Source organism: Paramisgurnus dabryanus, chromosome 1 (genome assembly GCF_030506205.2).
Source record: "Paramisgurnus dabryanus chromosome 1, PD_genome_1.1, whole genome shotgun sequence".
Taxonomy (NCBI): Eukaryota; Metazoa; Chordata; class Actinopteri; order Cypriniformes; family Cobitidae; genus Paramisgurnus; species Paramisgurnus dabryanus.
Genome location: NC_133337.1, coordinates 11,141,048 through 11,162,833, shown reverse-complemented (window position 1 = coordinate 11,162,833; position 21,786 = coordinate 11,141,048).

Sequence of the window (21,786 nt, the reverse complement as noted above, 5' to 3'; positions counted from 1 at the left end):
AGAGGCCTGAGGGGGAAAGCAAACAGGCGACTATGTCATTAACTAATGCCTTAATGTTCACAGGATAAAATATGCAATGTATTTCTTACTTAATCAGTATTAATCATTGAATAATTGATGTAATAAATATAAGATGTTGTCTTTGATAAATTTGTATTAACCAATGAAATGAAGGTTGCATATAGAATAACCTAATGGGGGCAGGGCAGCTCAACCTTGAAGAACAGAATCTCCTGTGTGTCTGTGTGTGTGTGTGTGTTTTCTTTCCTAACAGATGGTTTTTAATAATGATTAAAGTGTTTGCTTAGAAGTAGTATTGCAGTAAAAGATTTAATATGTGTTTATCTATCTAAAGAAGTTAATGTGTGCCTTATTCATATAACCAATTTCACAAATAATGAAATGATGTCATGATATTGAAATATGTTTTACATAATAATCACTTTCATCTTACAGCTTATGTTTTTTATAAATGAATGTTTTATTAATGATTTGTTTCTAAGAAAGCATTATAACATGCTATTCAAAGTGGAGGAGTACTGGAGAGGAACTGCAGGGCTCCCAGGGATGAGAGGAGAACAGTTTGTTTTTCTTTGTCTATGTGTGTCCATCTTTGCCTACAGGCTAAAATTGGGTGTGGTGATGGAGTCAGATGGACGAGGGGAACGGCCTTTGTGGGTGAAGATTTTCTGAAGAAAGATCGACGTCACATATTTTATAAATAAGCATGTTACTTCCTGAGCTGGTGGTTCGCTACTTGAGAGGACCCAGCGCTGTTAAACTTTTTCATATCTGATCAATAAATATTTGAACTTAGATATTTGTATCTTTTGCCTTTCCTCTAAATTATGAACACGCAATGGACGCCTTAAAGTCCAACAATTGGTGACCGCCGACGTTTTGTGGAGGGAAAGGAGAGAGTGAGAGGAAGGAGGGTTTCACATTGAAGAAACCAGAGTAAGGGAGGGCTCCATTTCAACACAAAAGACCGGTCTTCTAAAATAAAGGTAAGCAGAAACCTGTTATATCAAATTCTGCTATTGGACATATACCAAATTAATTGTGTTGATAAGGAGCTCCGAACTGAAATTAATTATTTAAACAATAAGAATTGATCAGAGTGAAAAACTTTTTGAAATTTTTGAATTTTTTTTGTTAAATAAAAGGTTGAGGATTCCTTTAACGCATTAGGCGTTATAAAATACCAACTCGGGTTGAAGCCCGTAGGGGGTTGGGAAACCTTTAGGTGGAAGGCCTAGGAATAATCTAATTGAGTACAGTATTAAATTTATGGGTTGAGAAACCTTTAGGTGGAAGGCCTAGGAATAATCTAATTGAGTACAGTATTAAATTTATGGGTTGAGAGACCTTTAGGTGAAAGTCCTAGAAATTATCTAATTGAGTACAGTATTAAATTTATGGGTTGAGAGACCTTTAGGTGAAAGTCCTAGAAATCATCTAATTGAGTACAGTATTAAATTAAGGGTGTGGAAACCTTTGGGTTACAGGCCCAGGAAATTCCATTGTGCACTTGATTCTGCAGTTGTATTTGGGTATATTTCATTTTGACGTTGTATATATATAGAGGAACTGTATTTACAGTTGTATAAAGAATGGTTGAATTTCAGAAAGAGTGTGATGAATATGTGTGTTCACCGGTGTATGTGCCATGGAAAAAATGATAATAGTTTGGAAAGGGACCAACTGTAAAAGACTAAGAGAAAGAGTTGAGAATTTGGACAAGATTGGCTCTGGTTGCTGCTGCCATGCAGGCTATTGAATCAAATAGAAAAGGGGAAGTTTACAGTGGTGCAGCTGCAAAGCAACAGGAAGTTAAACAAGGAAACAGTCAGCCAGACTCAAGTGTGACAACTACGGCTCCTCCTCCAGCTCCAACCCCAGTGAAATCGATCTACCCCTCCTTGCACACACCTCCTCCTTATGAGAAAGCCAAAGCCCCAATGCAACAGCCTGTTTTTCAAATCAATAGCGGTGAATTAAATGTAGATGTAGATTTTATTTGTGTGAAAATGTAGTGTGTCTGTGATATAATGAGTCTGTTAAAACCATAAATGGGATTAAGCAAAATCTAGCAGAACGACAGAAGCGAAGCTTTGAAAGAAAAACAACAAATTACAGAAAAGAGTAGAGACCAAGTTATTAAAGGTGGAAATAAAGATGAACAATTAAACAAGGACAGAAAATTGTTAAAAGGTGAATGACACAGATAAATTGTATAAAGGACAAAAGATTTAACAAAATGAAGAGGAGTCTTCATCTGATGATGGAAGGTGGTCACAAGATAAATTTTATTTTAAATTGAAAGGCAATATTTTGCAATGGGTTAATTTAAACCTTGAAAGGCTGAAAGCTCTCATCCTTTGACATTCAAGAAAGTGAATAAAAGCTGGCAAGAAACAGACAATGAAAAACTGTGTGTGACATCAAAGTGCTGGAGTTGCAAAGAGAGGAGTAACTCATAAACTGGACTGAAAGCACATTCTATTTGAATGGGACTATACTTGAACTAAAGCAGTGAAGGGGGCACTGCATATGGTCAGAGACATTTACAAGGATGAAACACCAAAAAGACTGAGTGGAATCCAGAAAGAGACTAACAAAGACAATAATGTTCTTGGAGGCAAGAGAAACTGGACAATATTTCACTGGACACTGAACTTTTTCATCTTCATACGAGCCTTTGAGTGAAAAAGGGGAAAGAGTAAACAGCCGTTCAATGTTTAGTAAAGACCTTGTTACTATAGGGACACAGACAATCTTTATGAGAAAATCAGCTAGACACATTTAAAGGCTGATCAAGAACTTTGTTGTTAGGTGTGACTACCTGTTCTGAAATCAAATCAGACTCCTATTAATCTGACAGGAAGAAATGCATAATTGAATTTGGTATCTACAGAGGACGTCAGAACTCCACTGATGGTATTAAGCTAAAAAGCAAATATAAATGGCATAGAACAGCTATGGCAGAAAGGAAATTGAAATAGAAAAAATAAAAAAATAAAAAAGAGAACACCATAGAACACAATAAAAGGTAAACAAGAAAAGCTGTGAGAATAGAAAAATAACTGATTATTGTAACAAACTTTGTATTTAAGGAAATTGCCAGCCCAGACATCATATATGTGCATGAAGGTGTTCACATGGCAGATCTAATCACTGAGGGTGAGCCAAATGATTGGATACCATTGACTGATATACAAATTATTATTATTGTAATTAATTATAATTGTTATACCATTGACTGAAAAAGCAAATAAATTGAGAGATGGTTTGTTCGCGGTACCACTGACAACTACCCCACCGTTAATCACACTGTTTACAGATGGTTGTTGTTTCAGAGCAGCAGATGACAAATTGAAGGCAGGCTTTGCTGTGATTGAACAGGTTGAAAATTATTTTGTGACTAGAGTGAGTGGTAAATTGGAGGGTAAGCAGTCAGCACTGAGAGCTGAAATAATAGCTGTTATCAAAGCCTTGCACTACACTGGTGAAGAGAGGGTGATTGTTTATAGTAAATCTGCATATGTGATTGGTGCAGTATATATGGAACTGCCATATGGCAGATAGGTGGGTTTGAAACCAGGAAAGGCCGGCCTATAGTAAATGCTAGCAAAGCCTGACACATAATACAGGCTGTGAAGGTACCTAATGAAGTGGCTGTTGTCAACTGCCTAATAAACCACTTAAATCCCCAACCATGGTTTCCCAAGACAAAGTTAGATCTGACAAAATTGACAAACACGCACTGGAATTGACATATAGTTTCGGGGCTGCTTATCACCCCAATGTTAGAGCAAAGATGAAATACTGAACCTGACTTTGACATTAAAACTTGACTTGACAAACTATGTGCACAGACAAAAATAACATGGCTTGACGCATTACCAATTGCATTAATGTCTATTCACTTTTCTGTTAACAGGATTTCTGGTTTTACAACCTTTGAATTGCTTACAGGTCGACAGTTTCCAGGCCCACGGAACGCCTTGGTGTAGGATCCAATCCTGCCACTAACTAATGCTGTTTATTTCTACAAACTAACTGCTATGATTGAAAATTTTTCCTGCCAGGCTACCACACAACGAAATTGTGAGAACGACCCAGCTGTTATAGATGATGTTTGGGTTTCTAATAGACACAGGTGTGGACCTGAGGACTCAGGTCCAAGAGAGGGAGAGTGTTGAAAGTGAAAGTGAATCAGCTGGAATACAGAGAGGACAAACAGGAAGTGGTAACACATCAGTGGTAACACTCACACAACACCAACAACAAAGTCAACAAACACTCTGTAAAATTGTGCATAAAAAAGGTGACATTTTTTCCAGCCCAGTAACAGAACCCCTAGCACACTGTGTGAGCACAGATTGTGCCTACGGAGCAGGTATAGCCGTACAATTCAAAGCGAAGTACGGTACACAAAAGGTTGTAAGACAGAACAAACACACAGGTGAATGTGCAGTTACCCATGAGGACCACGGCAGATTGATTTTTCATTTAATAATAAAACAAAATTGTACTGATTTACCAACATATGAGAATTTTACCCACAGCCTCAGACGTATGAGAGAGTGGTGTGAGAAAGAAAACATAACAAGTGTATCCACTCCCCGGCTGGGGTGTGGCTTAGATAAATTGGATTTCCACAAAGTGCTGGAAATCCTGACAGAAGTGTTTAGAGACCTGAATATCACAATTACCATATATTCATTATAACCTGGGTAACTACATACCATATTGACCTTTGAATTTTGATCTTTGAATTTCTTAAGTTTCTTATACAATTCTACAGTATTAATTTCATATTTCATTTTTCTTTTCCTTTTTGAATTTACGATTGTTATTTGAGTATTAGCCAATAGGCATAAGTGTATTTTTTCCACAGAGATGAAGCTATATGCAAATTGGAAGGTTCTGTGGGCCCTAGGAGTTATAACTGCAATTATAATCACCATAATATTTGGCATAAACAATGGAGATCCCTGTGTAACAGACTGATAGTGTCTGCAATAGAGAAAAAAGAGAATAGTCCACCCCCATATAGCATGCCCCTATTAGGCCTACAGAACCTGGACGAGGATGGAGAAGAAAATGTGTGACCTCTTTCAGAGGTCAAGAGAGGGAATTGTGGGATTTTTATGTTGTTTTATTAATCTTGCTAATTGCTAAAAGTGTTAAAGTTACAAAGATGTCCAAATAAGGACTGTGGAAATTGATTTTGTTCCATTTTTATATTTCTTTAATTGATCATTTTATTCTATAAACATTGTGTGTTTCATATATGCACTGAGCTATTATGTAGAAATGAGGTGTTTATGTTTGAGAGTGGAGAGTTACCAGTTTTTGTGTGTGTGCTGCAAGGAGGAATTTAGGAATTTACGCCTGGTATAGATCAAGATAAGAGAGAGGCCTGAGGGGGAAAGCAAACAGGCGACTATGTCATTAACTAATGCCTTAATGTTCACAGGATAAAATATGCAATGTATTTCTTACTTAATCAGTATTAATCATTGAATAATTGATGTAATAAATATAAGATGTTGTCTTTGATAAATTTGTATTAACCAATGAAATGAAGGTTGCATATAGAATAACCTAATGGGGGCAGGGCAGCTCAACCTTGAAGAACAGAATCTCCTGTGTGTCTGTGTGTGTGTGTGTGTTTTCTTTCCTAACAGATGGTTTTTAATAATGATTAAAGTGTTTGCTTAGAAGAAGTATTGCAGTAAAAGATTTAATATGTGTTTATCTATCTAAAGAAGTTAATGTGTGCCTTATTCATATAACCAATTTTACAAATAATGAAATGATGTCATGATATTGAAATATGTTTTACATAATAATCACTTTCATCTTACAGCTTATGTTTTTTATAAATGAATGTTTTATTAATGATTTGTTTCTAAGAAAGCATTATAACATGCTATTCAAAGTGGAGGAGTACTGGAGAGGAACTGCAGGGCTCCCAGGGATGAGAGGAGAACAGTTTGTTTTTCTTTGTCTATGTGTGTCCATCTTTGCCTACAGGCTAAAATTGGGTGTGGTGATGGAGTCAGATGGACGAGGGGAACGGCCTTTGTGGGTGGAGATTTTCTGAAGAAAGATCGACGTCACATATTTTATAAATAAGCATGTTACTTCCTGAGCTGGTGGTTCGCTACTTGAGAGGACCCAGCGCTGTTAAACTTTTTCATATCTGATCAATAAATATTTGAACTGAATAAATTATGAACACGCAATGGACGCCTTAAAGTCCAACAGTGTAGAGTGAAAGCGCGAAAGGCGGAGCTTGAATTCCAGGAATGTCCCTCGTCGGCGAATGTATTTCAAAGATGGAGGCACAACATGGATTCAGCCAGAGAGCGCTTCGACGGTATGCATTTTAAATAGCAGATTCTACACTTACGAGAATACTTTGATTAGTGGGTGGGAAGTAATTACACATGAATGAGCACATACTTTTGAAAGAAAACATGGGTTTTTGTTAAGAATTAACTCAAAGTACACAGTAGAGCTTTAATGGTAAGGATTGATTTTGTGTGAAATCATAAATATTCAAACAGTCATCTTAAGGGTTGGGCAAAGACTAGCAAAGTAAAATAAAACACAGTGGGCCCTATTTTAACAATCTAAGCGCATTGTCTAAAGTGCATGGCGCACGGTCTAAATGGGCATGTCTTATGCCGCTTTTGAAAAGGGTTGTTCATATTCTCCTAATGAGTAGTGAGTGTGTTTTGGCGTAACGTGCAATAAACCAATGAGTCTTATCTCTCATCCCCTTTAAAACCAAGTTGCGCTGGCGTTATGTCTAATCCTTATTTAAATGACGGACTTTGTAAGACCCCCAGTTTAAGAATAATGTAAAAAAAAATGTGTTTTCGTTTTTATTGAAACTTCATTTTTTTTGTATTAAAACCTTTTAAAATCATTTTTTCCGTCATAAAAGTACAAATAGCAGGCTTTTAATTGCTTTAAATGTATTGGTATCCTACATAATCATTGTAATCTCATTAATTTGCAACTATGCAAGGAAAAGGTTTGTACTCTAAAAATACAAACAAGAGATAAAGAATTTACAAATGTGCAGAGAGCCGAAGCGTTTCAGCACTCTGACAGCGCCAATTTTTAAAAAGCATTACTTAAATTTTTCTCATCTCACCATATCCACAGGTACAGAGTCATCATATACAATACATCCGTAGGGTAGAATTTAAAAGACATTTAAAAATAGATGCATGTTTAAAGCAAAGCATTTATTTACTTACCAAGCTACAGGTGAAGCTGCTCTTTAAGCCTTCTAACGTCTCATAATCTGTCCTCATTTATGTCCAAGAGACTAAATAATAATCTTTTACATTTCAATCCTTTAAAGCAACACTATGTAGTTTTTTTGCCTTTAAATAATGTCTCTAAATTTAATTCAGTGATTGAACAACTTTTAACTGGACAAATTGTACTGTTGCTGCAACCTGAGCAGCCTCCTAGCTGCTACAAGCACACTCTGAAAGTGGTGGTGGAGGGTAGAGCACACAGCCCCGCCCCTTCCCCTGTCTGCAGAAGAGTGTCTGATACCAGCACTATTGCGCTTTTTAACCACATGGGGGAGCTGTAAGTCATTTTTACATGGAAACTACGTAGTGTTGCTTTAATCTTTCATATTTAACTCTTTCCCCGCCAATGACGAGATTTGCCGTCTTTCCGCAATACGGCTATTATCCACCAGGTGGCGCAACTTTTTAAACCTGGAAGTATTGCCCTATGGCAAGCGGTTGCATGTCTGTGTCTGTTTTAAATATCGCTCTGAATGGGATCTCTATGAAAAGTCCGTCAAAAAAAATGGAATTATCTCTGCTTTTTGCTCAAAATGTGGTGTTTTTGCAGAAACCTACCCATATTCAAAAGCTGATTGCAAAAGAACCACTCAAGGTAGGATGAAACTTTTTTTTTTTTTTGTTTGAAAGCAGAGGGTCTGTTCTTTCATTTGGTATATTGTATGTTTATATATTTAAAGAAGAACATTTTCTGGAAGGCATTTAAACTTTGGTGAAAATCATGAAAAACGCTGGCGCTGGCTGGCAACTTTTAAAAAAAAATGCTGGCGGTGAAAGAGTTAAAAGCGTTTTTGTGTTGCTGCGCATTCATGTATGTGATAAGCAGACCCGCGTTGTCGTCCTGTGTATAGGCGCATATTACTAACGCGCTCTTTAAATGACAAAACCTATGGCGTAGTCTATTTTAGTTGCCTCAAAATAGCAACGCGCCAACAATGCGCCTGAACACACCTCGTTTTCAGACCAGAACGCCCATGAGCACAACATTGGGCACACATGCATTTGCTATTTAAACAACGTGGTGCTAAACATGAAAATGACAATTGTGCCGGGTTGAAACTAGCAAAAGACACTTGCGTTGCGCATTGCACTGCATTGTGCCGGGTGTATGATAGAGCCCAGTATCATTCCTACCTCGACAGATGACTCCAGCATCATGTGAATGATCACAGTTGTTTGATCCCCATCCAGAAAATCTGCACTTCCTAAGCGACAATTCAGTCCCTGTGCATTCCACATCATCCATCCATATTGTTCCCACACCAGGTCCAAAGTAGTTAAATCTTTTTGCTTCAGCACCGGTCGGACAGCCAACCTCTCTACACACCACAGCAGCATCAGTAGAGTCCCAGTAATCTGTACACACTGTTCCCCATGTTCCATTATAAAGAACCTCCACTCGTCCAGAACATGAGTCACTGCCATTCACCAACCTAACAGAAGCTAAACATGAATAAAGGATATGTTATAAAAAAAAGGCTCGAACACAAGTGATATTAAGTTTTTAATATAGCTCTTTTCCTATAAACAAATCATCATGCCAGTTTGAAAATGTGATGGCAAATGAGATTTCTGAGCAGTAATCACATGGAAAATATCCCATGATAAATAAACAACAATTCGATTTTAAAAGGAGCCGCATGAAGATTCATTAAAATATTTGTTTTTTTTAACAAACAGGTCAATAATCTTAAGGTTTAAAAAAAATAATGAGTTTTTATTTTTGTGTGTTCTACATGTATTATTATTTTTTTCAAAGATTCTAAACTCACGGTTACAGATGACTCCAGCATCTTGTCCATGGTTACAGGTGCTTTTTCCTATTGCCTTTGACTGACAATTTCTTACTGTTTGCTCATTCCCAGAACAACCTACATCATCCAGCCACACAGGTCCTGATCCCTGCCCAAAGAAAGCCCCGGTCTTCACAGCTACAGGAGTCCCACAACTCATGCTTTTACACACCACTGCAGCATCTGTTAAGTCCCAGCCAGATCCACAGATAGTTCCCCAATGATTATTATATAAGACCTCCACTCTTCCAGAACACAGATCAGGCCCATGTACCAGTCGAACATCTATAGGAAAATAGATGAAAACAGTAAGTAGATGTTTTAAAGCTGGAAACCCCCTGTTATGAACATTTTGTTCTTCATACTTATACAGCTGTGGGTAAAAGCCACAAACAGTTTGATATTAAAGGATGGTAAAATGGCCTTTTCTGATGGTGTTTGTGTTAATGGGGTGCACTGTAACATGTTCATGCTTTGTTGTTTTCCATATATTTTACCTTTATTATAGTATTCCATCACCCTAAAAGCAGGCACTTAAGCTCCTGGTTGAAAAAAGCTGCTGCCACATAAATACTCAACATGCTCAGATTAGCTGGCTCAGATAATTTAGCTGGCCCAGTTTGATTCGAGTCGATAACAACCTAGTCTTGCGTAGCCAGACCTTCAATACTTTTTGGCTGCTTTTTTTGGCCACTGCACGCCCATGAGGATGTTTGACCGACATGTCAAACAACCAATCACAATTTGTTTCGTCTAGCATCACATTTCGGAGTGTGGAAATGTCCCCACAATAACGAACCGGTTAGCAAAAAGTCAGTCATTGAAATAACCAGCCGCAACCAAATAGCATCTAAATAAACATCAGTACTTACCATAGAACAACAGGGTGTACTTTATTAACAGCCACTCCAATCAGACGCTCCCGGTAAACATCTGTTTGAAGCATACCGGTATCTCTCCACTTTTTGACACCTACAAGCAATATGGGAGAACCAAACGCCAGCTGCGATCTTTCTGACTAAATTTCGTGAGCAGTACAGACCATACTGTGTTATTATTTTATATATTATTATTATTAACGGTTTATGTTGCCAACAGACAAATCATGCAGAAAAGTATCACTATTAAGTACACTACAGGAGAAGAAACTCATGACACACAATGATTCCAGAGTAAATTGTGATGTTACGTTAGCAGTCACAACAATAAACTCGTTTTCCCTGGACAATGCTAACATATTCCCATTATAAAACATTTTCAAACGCATTATTTTCGCAAATTACAGAAATTAAGACCCGGCGGGGGATGTATACTGCTTGTGGACCGCGTGCTAATTGCTAGAAGCTACAGATGTGGCCTTTAAAAATGCGCGTTTTCTCCCGCGGCATTCGCCAATTCGTCTCGCAGAGTCTCGCAGCATTCTGCAAGTGCTTTCGGTGGGGCTACTTTCCATTTTCCCTTAATGTGTTTCGCTTCACAGAATATCCACCAGGTGGCGCATAAAAACATTGCATTGCGTTGTTTCCAGAAGTTAATAAGGGCATTGCTGAATATTTTACATTGCTACTGTATTAAAACAGCAAAGTGATATGTCAACCCATTCTTGCCAGCATAACAGCGCATACAACTATTAAGATACGTGCAATGCGAACTTATAGGAAGTGCAACAGAGAATTTAGTGTGAGCCTAATAAACGCGACTCTAATTACAATGAATATCTTAATTATTTGTGTTGTCGAATTTTGACACCGTTTCATTGTTTGTTCATAATATTTATAATTGTCAGTTTTTCTAAAAGTATCAATATTTTAAAGAGATTAATGTGGTATAAAAAAAGACATGTTTTAAAGTTAAAAATGTTGTAAAAAATATAGTAGTATTCTTATATTTTAAGAATAACAATATGATACATTTATACTGCGCTAAAATGCTTCACATATGGAAAGAGGAATTCTTCTCAACCACCACCAATAAAGTTTACAAATTATTCTTTAGAAAAAAGGCGTTTAAACCCGGGCTGTACAGTTGGCATATGATATCTTTTTTATTTCGTTTTTACATATTTATAAAATCTTTAATAATAGGCTACCTTTCTTGCGCATATGCAGTCAGTGTTTCTACGTAATTCATAATTGTAAAAAATATTATTGTAAAATAGAATATCACTAAAATAATTTATTAAAGTAACTTAATAAAATGTCTTAATGTCACTCACTTCTGTGTTTTTTTAGTTGGTCAAACCAAAATAATTGACGCGAACAGAGAAACTGTGCCTTTTGCGGACGAAAAACACCTCCGAAATGTTGAGTTTATGAATATTTACAATATGTACTTTGTGAAATGTGTGCGTAAAATAATCAATTTTATAACATGTGGCTGTAGAGACAAACACGCCGCATCGCCTTCCAGATATCTTACACGTTCGCATTCAACACTTTTCAAAACTTATTTATATTAAATCTAATTAATAATTATAAATTATGAAATGAGAAAATTAGAAGTGTGCAAAGAGCCAATTCAGATATTGTTAATTAAAGCTGTTTTATACACCTTTCTGCCTTGTTTAAATTAACAAGCATTTTATTTGCCACTGTCAACACGTTTTGTGATTGATTTAAAGATTTATTACAGAAACTTATATGAAGCAAAGCTATTGTACTAAGCATCTTTATATATTATATTATATATATATATATATATATATATATATATATATATATATATATATATATATATATATATGTATATATATATATGTTATAAATGTTTTAAAAAATATATTAGTATTCTTATATATTAAGAATAACAATATGATACATTTATATTGCGCTAAAATGCATTACATATGGAAAGAGGAATTATTCTCAACCACCACCAATAAAGTTTAAACATTATTCTTTAGAAAAACGCCTCCGAAGTGTTGAGTTTATGAATATTTACACTTACAATATATACTTTGTGAAATGTGTGTTTAAAATAATAAATTTCATAACTGTAAAGACAAACACGCCGCATTGCATGATTTTATAAATACCGAGGTCCATATAAGTATTTTCCAGGGCATGCACCCCAGGAAAAAAAGCTTCTTATTTCCCTGCTCTACATATATGAATTTTAATACATCAGAAAACCAAAGAATCAAATACCTATAGATTTCAAACCATGTCAGTATGCAGAAGACTTGTGTTGGTCATTAGGAATACATTGTAATAATTATTTTACCATCCTGGGCACACTGCTGCACACTTTCTCTTCTTTTGTTATTTATTTAACTTTAATGACTTCAACAGGTACTGTTTATTAGGCTTTAAGACTGAATGCAATAAAATGTTCAAGCCAAAATATGAACATTTAAACTCCGTGCACGCGCGCTACGGGTGGATGAAGCGTTACCGCGCACGTGATGCATCGCGTTTTCAAGTTCAAGCTTAGCAGAAGTCCAGTGCAACACAGGGAATCTAATCATTATACAGTTAAAAACATATCTTCAAGAATTAAAGGGTGGCGTGGAATGTTGTTAATAAACATGCTGAATAACGGAAAGTGAATTACTGGAGGGAGAGAAAGCAGCGCATTAAATTTGGACACCCAAGTGCTCAGCGGCATTAATGTTTCTTGTCCTGTCACCTTGACAGTCACTACGGTTTCATATTTCTCGTCAATAAACTGCTGTATAATAGTCAGCGTTTTACATCTCTCTTGCACTTCCACTAACTGCGCATCTGACCTCGGTGTTGCACCTCTGTCTGCCTGGTTTGATTTTATTGGTCATCTCGGTTTCATTTTGACTTCATCTTACTTAATAGACCCTTTAACTGTTTGTACACCATGTTGACATGGCACCGTATGCGTGCGCATTAGGCAACGGAGGTATGGCAAGAATCAGCAGTGAAGCAACCTACCCATTACACAAAAAATGCACACGGCCGCGCCGGTCTCTGTGTGTCTGCATCTATGAAAAAAACGTGCACCACCTGCATGCAGAGAGCACGCGCGCTGCCTGCACGACATCCAATCACTGCAGTCCCACGTTGGTTTGGATGTTGGGACCGTACCAGTACAGCTCAGCAGTGGTGTAGTCTACTAGGAATTGTAAAGGATTTCCGTATACCCGCTAAAAATAGCGTGAGGATGCGTAACAGCATGGTTTTGTGACATTTCAAACTTTTAGTAATATGAATCACTGACCATTAGCATGCTACACTTGCTACTTTAGCGGGTTGAAATGCATATACATATTAGGCTATATATTTGGTGTGTTTGACTTTCTGCCGAACTGCGCGATCCGATCGGCATATGAAATCCCTATAGCGGCGCGAAAGTGACTGGGGAGCAGAGTGGTGTGGCGCTACAAAACCCACAGGCGAGTGACAGCAAAGTACCGCGAGAGCGATTCAAAGCGGATTTAGGCACGTGATAACTGGAATCGCTCTCGCGGTACTTTGACATCACCAAGAGATCTATACCACTGCAGCTAAGTCACTACATTGACATGGCAGAAGGACAGAATGCCATTTTGTTCTGGGCACTCTTCCTTCACTCTTTCAAGTAGCCTTGGCAGTGCCTGCTTAGTGCTACAGTGGTGCGAGTTTTCAGCCATGGTGGCATCATGGCCAATTTGATCTTTTGAAAATGCAATGCAGTATAGGGGCCTCCCTCCACCTGTCCACAGCATGCATTTTATTTCTGTTGTAAGAGAACTTGACATGACTTGAAACTAAAATGGTAGGACTTTGGACTCGACTTGAGACTTGTTGGCTTTGACTTTTGACTCGACTTGGGACTTGCCTCATCTTTGACATGACTTGACTCGGGACTCGAGGGCAAAGACTTACTTGTGACTTGCATAACAATGACTTTGTCAATTTCAATTTCAATTTAAAGAACTTTATTGGCATGATTGTGTCACTTACAATATTGCCAAAGCATTATACATAAAACAAGAAACATACAATAACACAATATTAACAAACATTAAGGTGCAATTAAGCTAAGGTGCTGGGTGATGGATGAAGTACTACTGCAAAATAAAATAAAATAGAATCAGAGGATATTTACAATATAAAGTTGACTTTGAAATATAAAAATATGAAGTATACAAATGTACATTTATGGAGGCACATGAGAGGTAAAATAAAAGTACTGTACAAGATCAGGGCTGTGGATTATTTCTGATGGTGTGTAACTGATAAATGAATTTAGCAGCAGCTGATGGGTGTCTGTCTTCCCCCAGTAACATCTTCATTTGATCTGAGTCTGAAGATTTATGAAACTCTGGTATGAGCTTTGAGATTTTGTCAAAGTGTTTTTCTCTAAGCTCTTTATATTTACCACAGTAAAGGAGAAAGTGTGTCTCTGTCTCGATCTCGCCACTGTCACAATGGACACAGATTCGCTCTTCTTCTGGGAGCCATGTTTGTCTATGTCGGCCTTTCTCTATTGCCAGACTGTGATCACTGAGTCTGTATTTAGTGAGGATTCGTCTCTGCTTTACATCTCTAACTGTGGAGAGATATTCTGACAGACTGTATCTTCTGTTTAGTGCCCCACCTTCACTTTGTCCCACCTCTGCTTATAGACGTCACATGCCGATTGGTCTGCGCTGCGCAGCAAGAAGCCACACAAGCGCTGAGCGTTGAGTCAAATTATAAGACGAGCGTAAGAAAATGACAGAGGTCTGGTCAGGAAATTAACCCAACACAAAAGTGAAAATGATAGCAATGACTCTTTAGATAAGATCTATAGACATGCACATCAGTGTTTTATTTGTCTGGAGAAAAGGACAATTTGATATCCAAAATATTGTCCAACATAATACTTACTCTATCAATATACTCAAATAAGTAGGGCCTACATGCACTGCTATCAAACGTGATGTGTTTTTGGTGTTGTAATCTGGAACTTGGTGTATATCAAATGTGTTTGTTAAATGTCTCCACATGGAAACGGAATGCCCTCCCCCCGCACAGTCCTGCAATGAGAACCAGAAAAACCGGTTTCTAACCATTTTTTTTACATGTGAATAGTGAGAGCACCCCCTCAGGAGCTGTAGCAGGGTTTTTGCGGGGTCTTTATAAGCTTAAGCCAGGACTTAGTTTAAATAGGAAATATAACTAGTTTTAACAAACATGCCTTACTAAAAACATTATTTGTCTGCATTTTGAGGAAAAAAGGGCATGGCCGCCCGGACCTCTGTAATTTTCTGACGCGTGTCTTATTTGACTCAATGCTCAGCGCTCGTTTGACGACTTGCGGCGCCACGCAGCCCGATCGGACGGCATGTGACGTCTTAGCACCGCGAGACAGTAGGCCTACAGTATGCTTTTGAATAGATCTCGCGGTAGTGTGATGTCACAGGCCAACGGGTTTGCGCTGCGCCCCATTAAGTAAGATAAAGTGAAAATTATTCCTAGATGACCAATAAAATCATACCAGGCAGACAGCAAAGGAGGAAGGATACCTCAGTTAGTGGAAGTAATAGGTTAAATTGGGCCGGAGCGCAGCTCCGCCTCCTCGGGTCCACAACACACCTTGCCGGAGCTCCGGTCCGTCTCCTTCAGCAACAGGGTTTGACGCAAAGCGAATAATAACGTTTTCATTCATAGGCTTCAAACTCGTGCTTGCGGGGCACCCTCGACAAAAATCATTTTGAGAAAATCATGCTTCTCAGAGGTCCACTGTGTTTTTAATCCCGTCTGAATCGGCCATGTCTGTGTTTTTCTCTGACGACCTCTGTAATCTGTAAATTTCAGAGCATTTTACCTACTGTTTCACGCCGAACTCAGAGGTCCTCTGAGAAATGTAATCCCGTCCGGATGAAGACGTCTGTGTTTGCTCGCAATATGTTTTGAAAACGCGTTTCTTTTCATGTTTTGGCAAACGTGATCTGCCGACAGGTCTCACTAACGCACGTATAGACTATTGTACTTTATTCCTGAATCCCATTCATTCAGATAGCCTATGGATTTTTTTCCATTCGGCGGAATAAAATAATTAAATGAAGACAGCTGAATATCATACACTGTTAAGACTGGACAAAATGGTTAGTTTTGTAGGTGTTCAGCTTGGGAGTTATACTCGGTTTAACAAAAAATGGGAATAATAATACAACAGAATATTTGGAATTGGGGCAAGCAGAACATGAATTCACAAATCACAAAAAATGTAAAATTAGATAAATTAGTTAATGATATTGCGCAAATGCTCTCGGTCTCTTCAAGGTCTACGCGAATTAGAGTTTTGTTATAAGACTCCGTTATACATCACGTTTTTGAAACTGTAATAATTGCTTTCTTCAAATTAATATTATTTGCATTTAACATCAACTTAAAAAAATGTACGTTTTACGCCTAACTTGAACTATGATGTACTTACTATTTTTACATTGATATTATTTGAGTAAATGTAGGCAAAAAAATAAATTAATAATAAGTAGAACAAATGTTAATTTAAAAAAATCCCATATAGCCAACAGGTTTTAATCAGCAACAGAGAAACTGCGCCTTTTGCCGATGAAAAACACCTCAGAAACTCCTCGAATTTATGAATTATTACACTCACAATATGATTTAATTTACTTACTACAAAAATATAACTCATTATACAAATTTATTCAACACCATTGCACACTTTATATCGAGTTTCATACCATGTAAAGGAAAACATGATAATATAAAAAGTACAGTAATGCAGAAAAGCGCATTACAACCATGTCCAAGCTATTAAAAACGTTCAGATGCAAAAATGAACTAAATGTACAATTACATAAACTAGTTAATGATATTGCGCAAATGCTCTCGGTCTCTTCAAGGTCTACGCGAATAGAGGTTTGTTATAAGACTCAGTTATACATCACGTCTCTTCTAATTGCACAGAAAAAATGAATCAAATGATCCGCATTTTAGTCGGATTTTTATGGAGAATAGGCTATGTGACCGTTTAACCCACGTGGACCGAACAAGAAAACGTATGCTTTCATGGAGTCCGTGTATGACATCTATTTTATTTAGTTTTACATATTTTTATTTATATGCATTTAATAATACCGTAAGATCACAATGTATACACTGTAAAAAATGATTCAGTGGCTTTGTAAATGTAGGCTATCTAAAATAAATGATTCAAGTAACTTAATAAAATCTTTTAATTTCAGTTATGTGTTTTTTTTTAGTTAGACAAACCAAAATTAATGACTAGAAATAGATATTTTGTTTAAAATGTACATATTTTATTTGATGTATACGCCTTAATAATATAAGTATTTAATTTACAGATTATTTTAATCAATATATTTGATAATGTCAGAATTATATATTTAAGTTTTTAAACCTGTAATAATTGCTTTCTTCAAATTAATATTATTTGTATTTAACAACAACTTAAAAAAAATGTACGTTTTACGCCTAACTTGAACTATGATTTAATTACTATTTTTACATTGATATTATTTGAGTAAATGTAGGCAAATAAATAAAATAATAAGTAGAACAAATGTTAATTTTAAAAAATCATATAGCCAACGTGTTTTAATCAGCAACAGAGAAACTGCGCCTTTTGCCGATGACAAACACCTCAGAAACTCCTCGAATTGAATATTTACACTTACAACATGATTTTATTTACTTACTACAAAATATAACACATTATACAAATTTATTCAACATCATTGCACACTTTATATCGAGTTTCATACCATGTAAAGGAAAACATGATAATATAAAAAGTACAATAATGCAGAAAAGCGCATTACAATCAAGCTATTAAAAACGCTCAGATGCAAAGATAAACTAAATGTACAATTAGATAAACTAGTTAATGATATTGCGCAAATGCTCTCGGTTTCTTCAAAGGTCTTTGCGAATTATTTTGTTATAAGACTCCGTTATCATCACGTCTCTTCTACTGTAAGTGTACACAAAAAAAAATAAGACGAATGATCCGCGTTTAAGTCAGATTTTTATGAAAAATATTTGACTGTTTATGTAACTGGCAAAAGAAAACTTCGCCAACCAAATGTTTGTCAAAAAGCTTGCATGTGACATCAAAGTACTGCCAATGCACCAAGAATCCCTGTCATGTTACTTCAATATCATATAGAATGCTTAAAGCATAAAGTCGAGCACACATTGTCGTAGTAGGCTATGCCCTACTTGAAACACGACTGCCCTCTACAGGTTTTTTATTTCCTGCTTCCCCCACCAATTCCCCCTTCTGCGGGATCTCGCAGAATTTCGGAAGTGCTCGCGGCATTCTGCTTTCAGAGACGCGCATTTTTAAAGGCCACATCTGTAGCTTATATATCTATGCGGACCTTAAAGTTATTAGAGGCTCACCTCGTCAGAAAAGCCGGGGCGTACGGTCTCGGTTAGTTTGGCAAAAAGCTTTTAGCTCTAGCATCATAAATGTAGTATTTTGTGACAGAAGATGACAACATGCAAAATACAACGTGACTTCTTACTTTTTTTTGTTGATATACAAAGATCGCGAATCGAATCCAGTCTGTTTCAGATGTGTGAATGATCCATGAAAGTCCAATAAAATACATCCAATTACCATTTTTTTCCACAAATGCTTATAATCCGTGAAATATAGATACATAGTCTGTTGTTTACATCAGATTTCGCATGAAGGTCTTATCGCCTACAATCTGAGGACTGTTTGCGTCGTAACACACTGTATATAAGATTACTCCGGGTTCCATTAACCACGCGTTAAAACTTTGTTTTTAAAAGTAGGTGGGAGTATAATCCATAATATCCAAATAGCGCTGTTATTTCCGTGAGACATGATAACAGCACAGAGGGTCTCATTCAAGTGACTGCTCTATGCTCTCTAGCTACCTGGTGGGTGGAGACCTGCGAGTGGGGTGGTGGGCGGGAAAATTCAAACTGAATGTGACGAAACTTTTTGTTACGTCACAACGGAGCTGAGTTTGAACTCCCGCAATCTGAGACTCAAGGCAGAGGACATTCAGAAACCTGTATCTCACTCAAAACAGCATGGATGGATTTTTTTCCAAGTTTGTATGCGTGTGGGAGCATCAGAGACACAAAATAACACCCCAAAACCCAGAAAAAGTGAGTTTTTCATAATACGGGCACTTTAATGGAAAACAAACTCAGAGGGAGATTAAATGTTTTTGACCAGCGAATGGTGGAGATCGTTTCGGGTCATGTTCGTCTTTATCTCAGGCGGCAAGTGCATCAACTATACCATTGAACGCGACTTAATGCATTAAGACAATATTACATACCTTATAGAGAATATGCTGCTATAGGCAAGTAGAAGAGCCCAGCATATAAAAGTTTCGCGTTAAGTGTTTCCCATAATAAAACAAAGACAATGATGTATTACGCGGCGCAGCCATAAGGCATTGAGATAAAAAAGTTCAGTAGCTACAAACGAAAAGTTCAGTACAAACCTTAAAAAAGTATATTTACAAGTAAGCAGTTGAAACCAGAATATAAAAACCAATGAGTGTAAATACTTGTTAGTGTTTTTCTTATATAAACCCGCATTGTAAGAACGTCTCCTTATATTAGACTAAACTTTAATTTTTTAAATGTCTGAGTGCATCACATTTTTTTTTCATCATCTTACAGGTTATAAAGTCTATTGTAGCAATGTAGTCACTCGGGTTTGTTTTTGTCATTTGGCCTAACTAAATTAAAACTCTTAATTTTTTTACAGTTTTGTCTATGATAGATGATAAAGACTAATACACTCATCATTCCTCAAATACACGAAACATTAGCCTTTAGTTGTGTATAAAAACAAGAACAGAGTTTGTGTTCTTTCACAACGCTCAAAAAGAGTGCGTACGCACAGTGGAGAGCATCCGTACGGTGCGCTCTTATTTACGCCAAGTTTATTTTTTATAAATGCCGACATGTGCGTGGAAAATTGCGTACGCATGTTTCTATGACCATTTTGTGCGTACGCAACGTTTATACATCAGGCCCCAGAGCTTTGTTTCCAGTGGGACCGAGAATAATCGTGACACTCAGAATTAATCCCGTGACACCCGTAATCCCAGAATTACGGTTTCTTTCAACAAATCAGAAGACGTCTTCAACATTCTCACAGGGTTTCCAATTAAGTGTACGATTCTGTGGGCATGAGGTCTGAGGCTGAGACTAATAACCACCTACCGCATGTTTATTGTAAACAGTGGTGTCAATATTGCCTTATCAATTTAAGCCCAAATCAGACCCAGGGAATGACTAATAATAAAATGAGGAGACAAAAATCTATAATTATTGGGTTTGGGTAAAGTTAACAAGAAGAGGGAAGAGAAGGAGTCCTTGAACCAGGGGGTGTAAAAGAAGTTCGACAGCGAGAAGTCTGGACAGGTTTGACAAGGGATTTGGGAAGGGCAGGCTTGGTTGAGGGCATAGATGTAGGGGTTGTTCCCAGTGGTGTAGTGCAGGGTATACGCAGGAATACGGAGTATACCCACCTCTTTATTTGATAGCAGGGGGTACCCACTTCTACTGGGGCATAAATTAAGAGTATACCCACTTCTCCAGACACCACTGCACCACTGGTTGTTCCTATGAGGAGGCCAATAGGGACAGGGGCAAGGCAGAGGGAACAGGCTCCGAAGGAATAGGTCCAGGAGTAGCAGAGGGAACAAATGTGGGTAAAATAGGGCATGAAGTAAGTCCAGGATAAATTCAACTTAATTTTATCATGTATAATCTACTTAAATTTGTAAGGAAATTAATTTAAATTATTTTGTGTTGAAACTACATGAATTATTTTAGTAGACATAACTAATTAGGCAGCAAGTCCACTGCCTAATTAGTTATGTCTACTAAAATAATTCATGTAGTTTCAACACAAAATTATTAAATTAATTTTCTTCTTACAAATTTAAGTAGATTATATATGATAAAATTAAGTTGAATAAAATTTAGTTTCCAGCATGCTTTGCATGGGACTGAATTTGGAGAGTAAAATTTGAAATTTCTGGTTACCATCGTTAATGTGGTGCTTGTGATTAGACTGTAGGTGACACATTAAAAATCATGGCGTGTTAATTCATTCAATGACCAATTAACTGTGCTAATGCCAGTACTGAGACCAGTCTCTTCTTACATGCTCATCATAATGTGGTATATAATAATACATAAAGAAAAGAGGTAAAGATTCCATTAAAGAATTAAGCCTTTAAAAGTACAAAAAAAATTTATTGTAACAATATTATACATAATATTTTTAAGTAAATATTAAATATTTTTACAGTGAAAATGTTGGTAACTTAAGTAGATTTACTTGCTTTCCATGTCTGAAATTGACTTGAAATATGCATGCAAAACTTGCAAAATAAAAATTAAGTAAATTCTGCTTATTGTATTTTTCAGTGAATGACTACTTTATACAAGAGAACCTAAAGTAGCCAAGGCTATGTTTATTACACTGTTTTACATCTTAAATGAAAGAACTTGCACTGTGTTCCAATTTGCCTTATATATGTCCTAAATAGTGTGGAATACTTTTAAAGGGAGGAAGGTGCATTTCAGTTTATGACATTGAATATGCTCGGTTGAATATAACACGGTTGTACAGTGCTAGACTTTGTACTTGTTTTTAATTCAGTCAGTTTTAATGACAACCTAATGCCTTTTGACTTTGGCTCTATC